At 40.7% G+C, this 12,199-nt stretch overlaps 1 protein-coding gene across 1 annotated transcript in view; it reads right to left on the bottom strand.

Annotated features, from left to right (window-relative positions):
* LOC135895332 (C->U-editing enzyme APOBEC-1-like) overlaps nt 1-12,199 on the bottom strand; it is a 32,243-nt gene that overhangs the window by 18,315 nt on the left and 1,729 nt on the right. The window lies entirely within an intron of this gene.

Genomic DNA, 12,199 nt, shown 5'->3' with positions numbered 1-12,199 from the left:
GTGATTGGAATCTGAACCAAAAAAAACTCAGAAAAGCTACTGGGAGACCCAGAATTAACCCTTGTCAAGGCAATTAGAATTTGCCAAGGAATGGAAGACACCCAGTCTAGAATGAAGCTTACGGAGGCTGGACAGTGCTCTGACACTGTAGACATGATAGAGAATCCAAAATAATGCAAAAATGTATACCTGAGGCAGAAAGACACAGGGAGCTCAAGTCAGAGTCAAGCAAGAATAGCACATGGAGCTGCACACGCTGTGACAGCCAGCACAAACCAGGTCAATGCCCGGTATATGGGAAAAGATGCAGGAAATGCAATGAATTACATCACTCTGCAGGAGTTTGCAAGCAGTAGCAGAATGTGCACAGCAGTTCTCAACCCGCAGTCCGTGGGCCGCATGTGGCCCAATTATCACACAGCTGTGGCCCAGCTGTGTGCTAAAGGCCACCGGGCTGTGTGGGGTCTGGGTTCCTGGCTGCCTGGATGCCCACTGCAGTGCTGTGTGGGTTCCAGGCTGCCCAGCCCAGCGTGGTGGGTTTAGGGTCACCGGCCAGCCCCGCATGGCGGGGGTCCGGGGCTGCCGGCTGGCCCTGTGGGGTCCAGGGGCTGCCCCACGGGGTGAGGATCTGGGTTCGGCGTTGGGGCTGCAGGCTGGCCCCGTGAGGTCGGGGTCCGGCCTGCCGCCCAGCTGCCCTGCCACCCAGCCCCAAGCAGCCAGGTCCAGGATCGGGGCTGCCACCTGGCCCCACACAGCAGGATCCGGGGTCCCTGCCACCTACCTCCCCGCCCAGGACTCCACTCCTGGCCCCACTTTGTGGAGGGGTCTCTGGGTGGGAGGCTCTGGGCATAGGGGTCTGAGAGGGTGGTTCGGGGGGAGGGACTGCTGTATTTCTCAACCTGCGCCCAGATAACACAATGATAAATGGGTTGAGAACCACAGGCATAGACAAAGAGAACGACCACAGACCCACTAGCTCAGCTGAATTCTTCATAGGAGCAATGGGCAGCATTGCAGCAGAAGATGATTGGTCTGCCAGCCTGCAAGCAGACGGAACATATGTTAATAAGGTGGACATAGGTGCACAAGCCAATGTGGTGCCAACCCCCCCCCCCCCCCCAGTGGTATTAACACTATAAGAAACGGCACAAGTACTGAAAAATAAACAGGTACAATTCATGGCTTACAATGGTGAGCTTATCCCCACTAAAGGCATATGTGAACTGGATGTACGGGTAAATAATACATAGGAAAAGGTACATTTTGTAATAAAGAGCCCCTGTTATTGGGTTAAAAGCATGTCTAGTCCTAGGTTTCATCAACTGGTGCACTCATTGGAGGGCAGGGGATCAAAATAATTGAGAAAGAGTTTGAGGATGTCTTCCAGGGGACAGGGAAATTCTCAACAGACTACAGAGTAGAGCTGAAAGAGCCCAACCGCCCCACAACTCATGCCCCTAGGAAAGTTACCCTCGCCTTAAGGAAGAGGCTAAAAGAGGAGCTGGATAGGCATTTTGCTCTGGGAATCATAGAGCAAGTAGAGAAACCAACAGAGGGGTACACTCACTGGTCATTTTGGAAAAAAAGGAGGGAACCCTTCACTTCTGTATGGCCCCCAAAAGAGTTAAATCAATATGTAAAAAGGGAACATTTCCCACAACCTCAAAAGAGGAGACATTTGGGGCAATGTGGCTGATAGGGATGTGAACTCTTTTTCAACATTGGATGTGTCAGCAGGGTTCTGGCAGGTGCCCTTAGAAAAGCAGAGCATGTGTGCCTAATCTAGCTTCCCAAACCAGCAACCTGAGCATGCTACTGTGCAATGATGTCCAACGGACACGGGATGCCACACTTAATAAAGAGTTTGAGAGACTGGAGGAGTTAATTAAAGAGGCCCGAGTACTGAGGTACTAGACAGTGAAATAAAAGTATTCTACTTAACTGCCAGGGGGCAAATTTGTCACATACACATGGGAAACATGCAGCGTCAGCTATTGATGATCTTAACCCAGGAAGTTCCTTCGAGAGGAAATGTAGCCAAACTCCAAACCTGGAGACAATGGAACTTTCTGTGCCGTCGTCCTGAAGATAAGTAACTGCTTGGTTTGCAAAATAACGTAAGGGGGGGGGGGGGGGCAAGTAGATGAACAATAAGGGGTCACAAGAGGGGCGGATATATGTAGCTTGCTAACTGTGTATGGTAATGATAGCAAATTTTAGCCAATTATGGAGTGATAGATTATCATAGTCAACTGCATATAATGCTTTGGTGTAAGTGTTTTCTTTGTTCTTGCTGATTTATGAGCTCGAACCCAATTGCAATTGAAATAAACGGATTGCCCCTCCCGGGGCTCCCTGCTTGATTAGCTGTGTCCCTCTCTCCTTATTCCTCAGCTGGAATGGACAGGAATGTCTATGACAACAGTAAGCGCAAAACAAAGTTATGCTTGAGACACCTCCAAGGAGGGTATTGGGGCAGGCATTTTACAGCAGCAAGGCCAAAACTGGAGACCAGTGGCTTACGCATCATAGACACTTGCAAAATCTGAGTTTCAAGATGCCCAAACAAAGGAAATGGCTTTGGCCTTAGACACATGTACCTTGTGATGTGTTCCTACTGCATGGTTTTGTGGTGGCAGGCAGGGAAAGGCATACCCATTTGCGAGGGTCCCACTTTGTACACTGTTGTGTGTTTAATAATTTCTTTTTTTTTTGGCCCACTGATTTATAATGCGAGGTAACCAGAAAGATTTGATGGCCAATTTTGGTAGTGGACTGACTTTTTATAGCTTTGCCTTTACAGATTGTTGATGGGCAATTTTGACAATAATTTTTTTTAGTAATAGTTTAGGCTTAATTATGCTTGAGACATATTGTATTTATTTATGCTTATATGCATTAAACAAAGATTTTTTTCATTGTTTTAAAAGGAGTTTTAATACTTTAATATTTTTTGATATTATTTAGAACATTTTATGTGATGCTAAACTGAGAATTTGCATTTCAGTGCATCCCATGGCTAAGGCAGTTTTATTTTTTAATTTTAGCTGTTTTTGTGATGTTCATAAAGGTGAACCTTAAGTTCCACTTTCCCATTCCAGGCATAAATATTGGTATTTCCTAGTGGCCTTAGAATTTGATTTGTATTTTTATTGTATTATTTTAAGAGGATTTTTGGTTTTCTGACAGGGATTTATGATTGATTACTTAGGAAGAAATTATTTTTGATCAGGGAAGAAATTGCGGTGGGCTCCCCCAATATATTTTTTAAATATCTGGGAAATACAGATCCCCAAGAACAGGGACTGCCAAACCTTACACTGAGGTTTTATGGATTTGGAGAGTACTAGTGGTCGAGCAGCGTTTTATGTTTTGAATTTTAGGAGGTATTTTTGTAAAAAGTTCAAGACATTATTATTTATGCAAAAGCTTTAATTTGTGAAACATGTACCCATTTTAATTTTTAATTTTTTTTTAATATAGTATTCTAGTGGGCTAAGGTGGTCCACTGTGGAACAGGGTTTTGTTCATTTTGATTTTAGGGAGTGGCCCCTTTTTTTTAATTTGAGATATATGACTTGATTTTTTTTTTTTTATAGGGCTGTTTTAGTATGCTTTTGTGCATGGATTTTTTTATCTATTTGTTTGATAGCTTGATTGACCCTATACTGAAGAGTGGTTTTATTTTTTTTGCAGTTGTTAAAGCCACTGCAAATATTTACGCTGTGTTACATTAGGGGTCTTTTTTTGATTTTGTATTAGGTGGCTATGGTCAATCATAAGGTGCATTGAGTGTCCAAACATGATTTGAAAAGCCTGGATTTTGGTTTTTAGTTTGTTGTTGCTGCGGATAGCTGCCAGAATTAAAGGCAGCTTGTCTGGCCAATTTTTTCCAGTGTGGTTTACTACCTTTCGCAGTGCTTTTTTAATGGTGCGGTTTATGCACTCCACCTGACCTGAGGATTGGAGTCGGTATGATATATGAAACTTTTGCTTGATTTTTAAAACTTGCAACATTGATGTATAAACCTTTTTTACAAAGGCCCCCCCGTTATTAGAATTTATTATTTTAGGGGTGCCATATTTACACGCCACCTCATTAAAAAACTGTTTAGCTACCACCTTGGTGCTATTAGTTTTAGTGGGAAATGCTTTTACCCATTTTGAAAAAGAATCAATTATTACTAACAAGTATTGAAATCCTTTTTTATTTTTTGGCAACTTGTTAATAAAATTAATTTGAACTTTATGCCAGGGCACGAGCCTCCGTTGGTGCATCTTGGGTTGCCAATGAGGGGGTCGTGCTTTATTTTGTGCACACCGAATGCAATTTTTACCCATGTTTTAATATTATTTTTATGGTTTTTTATTTTGCAACTTGTTTGACCATATTTAAGGTTTTTTTTACTCCCTCATGCATGAACTGATGGGCTACATTCTTGCCTTTTTTGGAGTTTGGTGACTTATGGCATTATTTGTTGGTTTAAGGGCCACGGTAGGTGCGCCTTTAGCTTGGCTTCTAGTTACAATTGCTATATTGTGTTGCCGGGCTGTGTTATTCACCAGACTGTTTTAGATGGCTTTTTTGCTTGTTTTTTTGTTATGGGCTTTTACATGTTTGATTTTCAATATTTTGTAACAGTGTGGCAGCCAAGGCCATGTTATTAGCCGCCAAACGAATAACAAAAGGCTGTGATTCATTAGGGAAATGCAGGACTGGGGCTGTGAGAGCCTTCTGTTTTAGCACGGTTAAAGCAGAGTCCTGCTCTTTTCCCCATTTTTATTTTGTTGGGGCTTTTTTGCACAATGGGTGAGTTATTTTAGCATATTTATAAATGTGTGGGCTAAGAAAATTGAATTTTACTAGCAGTACTCTTAAAGAGTGGGCGTCGGTAGGGGCCGGCATTTTTACCAGTGCCCTTACCTTTCTTTGATTTACCTGTTCCCCTTTTTGTCCAATGACTATGCCCAGGTGGGTAACCTGAGGTAGCACCGACTGTGCCTTGTCTAAGGCTACTTTGAACCCCGTTTCCTAATGCCAAATTAGTGCCAAAACTTTTTCTGTTAGTGTTTGAGTTTGTGCCTCAGTTTCCCCTTTTTATACAGCAGATCAAGTTTGTAATATTTTTGCATTTTTTTTTACTTTTTTTACAATATACAGTCCACATGTTCCGGGGAAAATGCACTTTTTTTTATATAGTTTAACTTTTATAACATTAGCCATATCAATTTTTACATAAGGTGTAACTGGTTTATTTTTGTGCTTACAGAGTTTTTATGTACCCTTAGCAAAGTGACTGTGCCCCACACTGAGCCTTAAGGTGGCTCTGTGTAATTAAACTGTTGTTTTTTTTAACTCTAGCTTTTATTTGCTATTTTGTTACCAAAAAACAAATTTAGAATTTTTTTTCATTTTTTTTTTGGTTTTGATTGCCCTGCTGCAGCCACGACTTTGAACTGTTTTTTTATTTAAAAACATTTTACATTTTATAAAGCATTGAGTTACCCCTTAAGGGTTAAATGCCAAATTCTAAAGCCAAACAACACTAATTACCGGTGTCTGGCAAAAAGTTCTGTTAGTTTTGCAACTTTGAATTAAAGAGTCAAATGGATTTTAGTGGTATTATTTAAAAACAAAACCAATTTATTTTAAACCTACAAAACAAGAGTATTACAAACCAGGAGTATTGTTTTAGGTTCTAAACACTCCACATATTTACACATTATATTTATACACACATATTTATTTATTTTTAATACCCCTTACACTGCTTTAATTTTTACACAGCTGTACGTAGGTTACATTTGGGGGCAGTTAAGTTCAAATAGAAACCCTTTATGTTTTTTTAGCAAATTTGACTAAATTGTTCATAGTCAAATGATTTAAATTCGATTGGTTTTTTGGCCTGGCTTATTTATAGACTTTTTTGGAAAAGGGCCCATTTTTTCTTCAGAATGGGTGCAAAGAAACCAAGAATTTTTTTATAACACTTTTAAAAAAATATTTTTATAACGTTTAACTGCTTAATTTTTTGTAGCTTGTGCAGAGTTAACTTTTTACTTTTTTTAAAAATTATTTGCTTATTTTTTAAAAATGACACCTTAATTAACTTAGATTTTACCATTTTAATTATTGTTTTAGGGATTTGAATTTCCTATGCCTGTACTTACTTTTTTTTATATTTTTGCTATTATGCCCTTAGGGCTTTTAAACTGTTTTTAAATTTTTTTATTTCTTGGCTGTTTGCTTGTTTGGGCCCTTTCTATGGACACAGGCTTTGTTCCACTACCAATTTAGCAAGGAGGGTGGGCTCCTTAACTAGCCCCCTCCCCTCCTGGTCCCTTTCCTTCAACATTTTTTTCAAAATTGTGAAATTACCACAATATTACTTACAAAAAATACTACACTGCCAAACTCCTATATTTTTCAGAGTTTGGTTTAACAGAGCAAGATTGGTTTAAAAGGAGTAATCTCTTGAACGAAGTATCATCTTTGGATTGCTTCCTTTTAAAAAATTTTACACAGGTGCTACCACTATTTGCCCACACTCCTATATTCTTTAGAGTTTTAGGGTTTTACATGGAAAATACCGCCTGAACATATTTTTTTATGATTTTCTTTTTACTTTTATAACTTTTCCGTGCCCACACTCGTGCTGGGACTTACAAAACACAAAAGTCTATACCCACTAAAAAGAACTCTGCCTGACAGAGCAGGAGGGGGAAACACTAAGCCCCCTACCTTTTGGGCTCGATTCTGAGGGTATATTCACCTATGCAATTTCCCCCCCCCAGACGGGTAGGAGCGAGGACTCTAACACTCCCCCTTATGGCCCGGCACTTTTATGACAGGGGGTGTATATACCTAGACAATTTGTATATATCTTATTTGTATAGTTTTCCCCGACAGACGGGTAGGAGCGAGGACTTTAATTCTCCCCCTATTGCCTGGCACTTTTACAACCGGGGGTTCATACACCAAATATAAAAACCCCTCCCAGGGATCAGAGTGAGAAACCCTAAGTTTTTCTTTTGTGCTCAGTCTTGTTATGGCTGAGGGTGTATGAACCTAGGATTTTTCGGTTTGGAGCAAGGTTCTCTAAGTCCTCCTCCTACTGCCCAACTATACTACGATTGGGGGTATACCCACCTTCAATTATTTCCCCCCAGCAGTCCGGGGTGGAGAGAGGGATGCTAAACCTTTCTTCTGTTTCTTAGCCCTGCTACGACCGAGGGTGTGTATACCTTTTAATTATAAAAATTCTTAATTCATAAAATACCAACAGTGAATACAATACTAACCACACCTGGTTCCCTCTTTACTGCCCGGCATCTCTATGACCGGGGGTGTGCACACCTGAATGATCGATCACCTGTAAGTGTATGGTATACCTTTTTAGCAGTATTGTCAATAATTGCAGCGCATATTCTACCCCCTTTCACAATTCTCCACCAAAAAAGTTATGCTTAAACAAAGCACACGAGATTTTTTATAGGGGAGAAGGCAACACGCCGCATTTATTGAGAATACAGCAGTTAGCATATGCTTTTTTTTAGCACACACTATGCACACAGTTCCGCCAGTCGATGTTTATCATTACCTTTCCAGAGTCTGGATCAATCTAGTGGCCAGCCAGATCGGTTGCAGAGGGGAACCAGGCTCTGTTGGCTGCGATTTGATGCTCCTGGAGTAGTGGCAAGACAAACCCAAAGTCCCATGGCAAAGCACCCTGTTCTTAGAGTCTTTTTTGTTGTTGTTGAAGTTTATGGATTTTGCTGTGTTAGTTTATGACCGGTTACTTTTTAATTGGTGTTATTTTTTGATGTAAACATTTCAAAACACCTTCGAGAGGGTCATTTTGTCCCGGATTTGTTTTAATAATTGTTTTTAGGGGTGCCAGCCTCCACCTTAGGGTCATTAATTTGCCCTTCCTTAATTATGGATGCGCGTTGGCGGTTCTTTGGCATTAATAAGTTTTGATAAGTGTTTTTGCTTCTTCTTTTTTTGATTATTTGGTTAACAATGGCCTTTACACCTTTTTTTTTTATGCATGCATTTTTTATTTACACAGTCTTTTACAGAGACCTTTGAGAACACAAACAGCAGTATTTTATATTGAGCAAAAAGACATTGTAAATTAAACCTTGCTAAGTTTTATAACCAAAACAATTGACATTGAGGCCCAGGCCTTCAACGTTCCTCTAATCTACTTAACATAGACACAATACAGGATTACATAACATAAGAACATAAGAACGGCCGTACTGGGTCAGCCCAAAGGTCCATCTAGCCCAGTATCCTGTCTACCGACAGTGGCCAATGCCAGGTGCCCCAGAGGGAGTGAACCTAACAGGTAATGATCAAGTGATCTCTCTCCTGCCATCCATCTCCACCCTCTGACAAACAGAGGCTAGGGACACCATTCCTTACCCATCCTGGCTAATAGCCATTAATGGACTTAACCTCCATGAATTTATCCAGTTCTCTTTTAAACGCTGTTATAGTCCTAGCCTTCACAACCTCCTCAGGTAAGGAGTTCCACAAGTTGACTGTGCGCTGTGTGAAGAAGAACTTCCTTTTATTTGTTTTAAACCTGCTGCCTATTAATTTCATTTGGTGACCCCTAGTTCTTGTATTATGGGAATAAGTAAATAACTTTTCCTAATCTACTTTCTCCACATCACTCATGGTTTTATATACCTCTATCATATCCCCCCTTAGTCTCCTCTTTTCCAAGCTGAAAAGTCCTAGCCTCTTTAATCTCTCCTCATATGGGACCCGTTCCAAACCCCTAATCATTTTAGTTGCCCTTCTCTGAACCTTTTCTAATGCCAGTATATCTTTTTTGAGATGAGGAGACCACATCTGTACGCAGTATTCAAGATGTGGGCATACCATTGATTTATATAAGGGCAATAATATATTCTCAGTCCTATTCTCTATCCCCTTTTTAATGATTCCTAACATCCTGTTTGCTTTTTTGACCGCCCCTGCACACTGCGTGGACATCTTCAGAGAACTATCCACAATGACTCCAAGATCTTTTTCCTGATTTGTTGTAGCTAAATTAGCCCCCATCATATTGTATGTATAGTTGGGGTTATTTTTTCCAATGTGCATTACTTTACATTTATCCACATTACATTTCATTTGCCATTTTGTTGCCCAGTCACTTAGTTTTGTGAGATCTTTTTGAAGTTCTTCACAGTCTGCTTTGGTCTTAACTATCTTGAGCAGTTTAGTATCATCTGCAAACTTTGCCACCTCACTTTTTACCCCTTTCTCCAGATAATTTATGAATAAGTTGAATAGGATTAGTCCTAGGACTGACCCTTGGGGAACACCACTAGTTACCCCTCTCCATTCTGAGAATTTACCATTAATTCCTACCCTTTGTTCCCTGTCTTTTAACCAGTTCTCAACCCATGAAAGGACCTTCCCTTTTATCCCATGACAACTTAATTTACGTCAGAGCCTTTGGTGAGGGACCTTGTCAAAGGTTTTCTGGAAATCTAAGTACACTATGTCCACTGGATCCCCCTTGTCCACATGTTTGTTGACCCCTTCAAAGAACTCTAATAGATTAGTAAGACACGATTTCCCTTTACAGAAACCATGTTGACTTTTGCCCAACAATTTATGTTCTTCTATGTGTCTGACAATTTTATTCTTTACTATTGTTTCGACTAATTTGCCTGGTACCGACGTTAGACTTACCGGTCTGTAATTGCCGGGATCACCTCTAGAGCCCATTTTAAATATTGGCGTTACATTAGCTATCTTCCAGCCATTGGGTACAGAAGCCGATTTAAAGGACAGATTACAAACCCTAGTTAATAGTTCCGCAATTTCACATTTGAGTACTTTCAGAACTCTTGGGTGAATGCCATCTGGTCCCGGTGACTTGTTAATGTTAAGTTTATCAATTAATTCCAAAACCTCCTCTTGTGACACTTCAATCTGTGACAGTTCCTTAGATTTGTCACCTACAAAAGCCGGCTCAGGTTTGGGAATCTCCCTAACATCCTCAGCTGTGAAGACTGAAGCAAAGAATTTGTTTAGTTTCTCCTCAATGACTTTATGGTCTTTAAGCGCTCCTTTTGTATCTCGATCATCGAGGGGCCCCACTGGTTGTTTAGCAGACTTCCTGCTTCTGATGTACTTTAAAACATTTTGTTATTACCTTTTGAGTTTTTGGCTAGCCGTTCTTCAAACTCCTCTCTGGCTTTTCTTATTACATTTTTACACTTAATTTGGCAGTGTTTATGCTCCTTTCTATTTACCTCGCTAGGATTTGACTTCCACTTTTTAAAGGAAGTCTTTTTATTTCTTACTGCTTCTTTTACATGGTTGTTAAGCCACGATGGCTCTTTTTTAGTTCTTTTACCGTGTTTCTTAATATGGGATATACATTTAAGTTGGGCCTCTATTATGGTGTCTTTAAAAAGCGCCCATGCAGCTTGCAGGGATTTCACTTTAGTCACTGTACCTTTTAAATTCTGTTTAACTAACCCCCTCATTTTTGCATAGTTCACCTTTTTGAAATTAAATGCCACAGTGTTGGGCTGTTGAGATGTTCTTCCCACTACAGGGATGTTAAATGTTATTATATTATGGTCACTATTTCCAAGCGGTCCTGTTATTATTACCTCTTGGACCAGCTCCTGCGCTCCACTCAGACTAAATCTAGAGTTGCCTCTCCCCTTGTGGGTTCCCGTACCAGCTGCTCCAAGAAGCAGTCATTTAAAATATCGAAAAATTTTGTCTCTGCATTTCGTCCTGAGGTGACATGTTCCCAGTCAATATGGGGATAATTGAAATCCCCCACTATTACTGAGTTCTTAATTTTGATAACCTCTCTAATTTCCCTTAGCATTTCATCATCACTATCACTGTCCTGGTCAGGTGGTCGATAATAGATCCCTAATGTTTCTGTCTCTTACTAACTAAACCTTAAAACAAAGAACTAAAAAGGCCCAATTTGTAATGCATATGGGAAACAGAATTCCATAGTCCCAGTGGGTCATTCCTTTTTGCTGTTTAAAAAGGGTGGCTGACAGGATGAAATCAAATCATACATTAATTCTTATAGTACAATTATAAAATTCTGCTCCTACAATGTTTCATACTGACCTCAAATGAACAACGATATTGAGGAAGCTGTCAAGACTTGACACATATCTAAGAATACAGACTAAGTCAAGCAAAAGAGCCCATGTTGGTGACACAGGAAAAATTGCCCCCCTCCACCCCCCGGAGCAATGTTTACATTGTTTGGAAAAAACTGTGTACTCTCACTTCCCTGAGATAGCCTTACTAGAAGATACTATCGCTAAACAGCTGACTGTGCATATCAAATCTATTTTTGCTAGGCACGGTATACCTGCCATAGTAATGTCTGACAATGGGCCACAGTTTATTAAGCATGAGTTTAAGCAGGTTGCAGTGGGATTTGGATTGATACATGTAACCATCAGCTCCTATTATCCCAAATCATAGAATCATAGATAATTAAGGTTGGAAGAGACCACAGGAGGTCATCTAGTCCAGGGGTCTCAAACACGCGGCCCGCGGAATTATTTGCTGCAGCCCGCCACGCTCCCTGTGGCCCCCCCCCCGAGTTATTTCCTGTGGCCATCAAGCTTCCTTCCCCCGCCGCCCCCGCCCCCAGCGCACAGCATCCCCGCTCAGTGGTTTGAGCATTGGCCTGCTAAACCCAGGATTGTGAGTTCAATCCTTGAGGGCGCCACTTAGGGATCTGGGGCAAAATCAGTACTTGGTCCTGCTAGTGAAGGCAGGGGGCTGGACTCGATGACCTTTCAAGGTCCCTTCCAGTTCTAGGAGATAGAATATCTCCATTAATTTTTTTTTTTTTTCCACAGGAGACCAAGCAATGGTGCAGGGCACGTCAAAGGTTAATTGAACACTTTTTAAGTTCAGTTAGTAGGTTGATTAAAAGTTTTTGGAATTGTGTGTTATTTCAATGTGATTTGTTAAGTGCTATTATTATTATTATTATTATTATTATTAATTATTTATTAAATTAGTCTGGGAAAAGAAGATGTGTTATAGGGAATTGTACCTAGAAGAGTGTTAGCTTCCCAGACAGGCAGTCTGGAAGAGGGGCGCTGCAGAAGCCCATGACCTGTCATGCAGAGGAGCCTGGACCTGGTCACTGAATACAGTGGATCTCCCTCA

This window comes from Emys orbicularis, chromosome 1 (assembly GCF_028017835.1).
Source record: "Emys orbicularis isolate rEmyOrb1 chromosome 1, rEmyOrb1.hap1, whole genome shotgun sequence".
Taxonomy (NCBI): Eukaryota; Metazoa; Chordata; order Testudines; family Emydidae; genus Emys; species Emys orbicularis.
The sequence above is the reverse complement of the archived record's forward strand: the minus strand, read 5'-3'. Positions and strand labels throughout refer to the sequence as shown.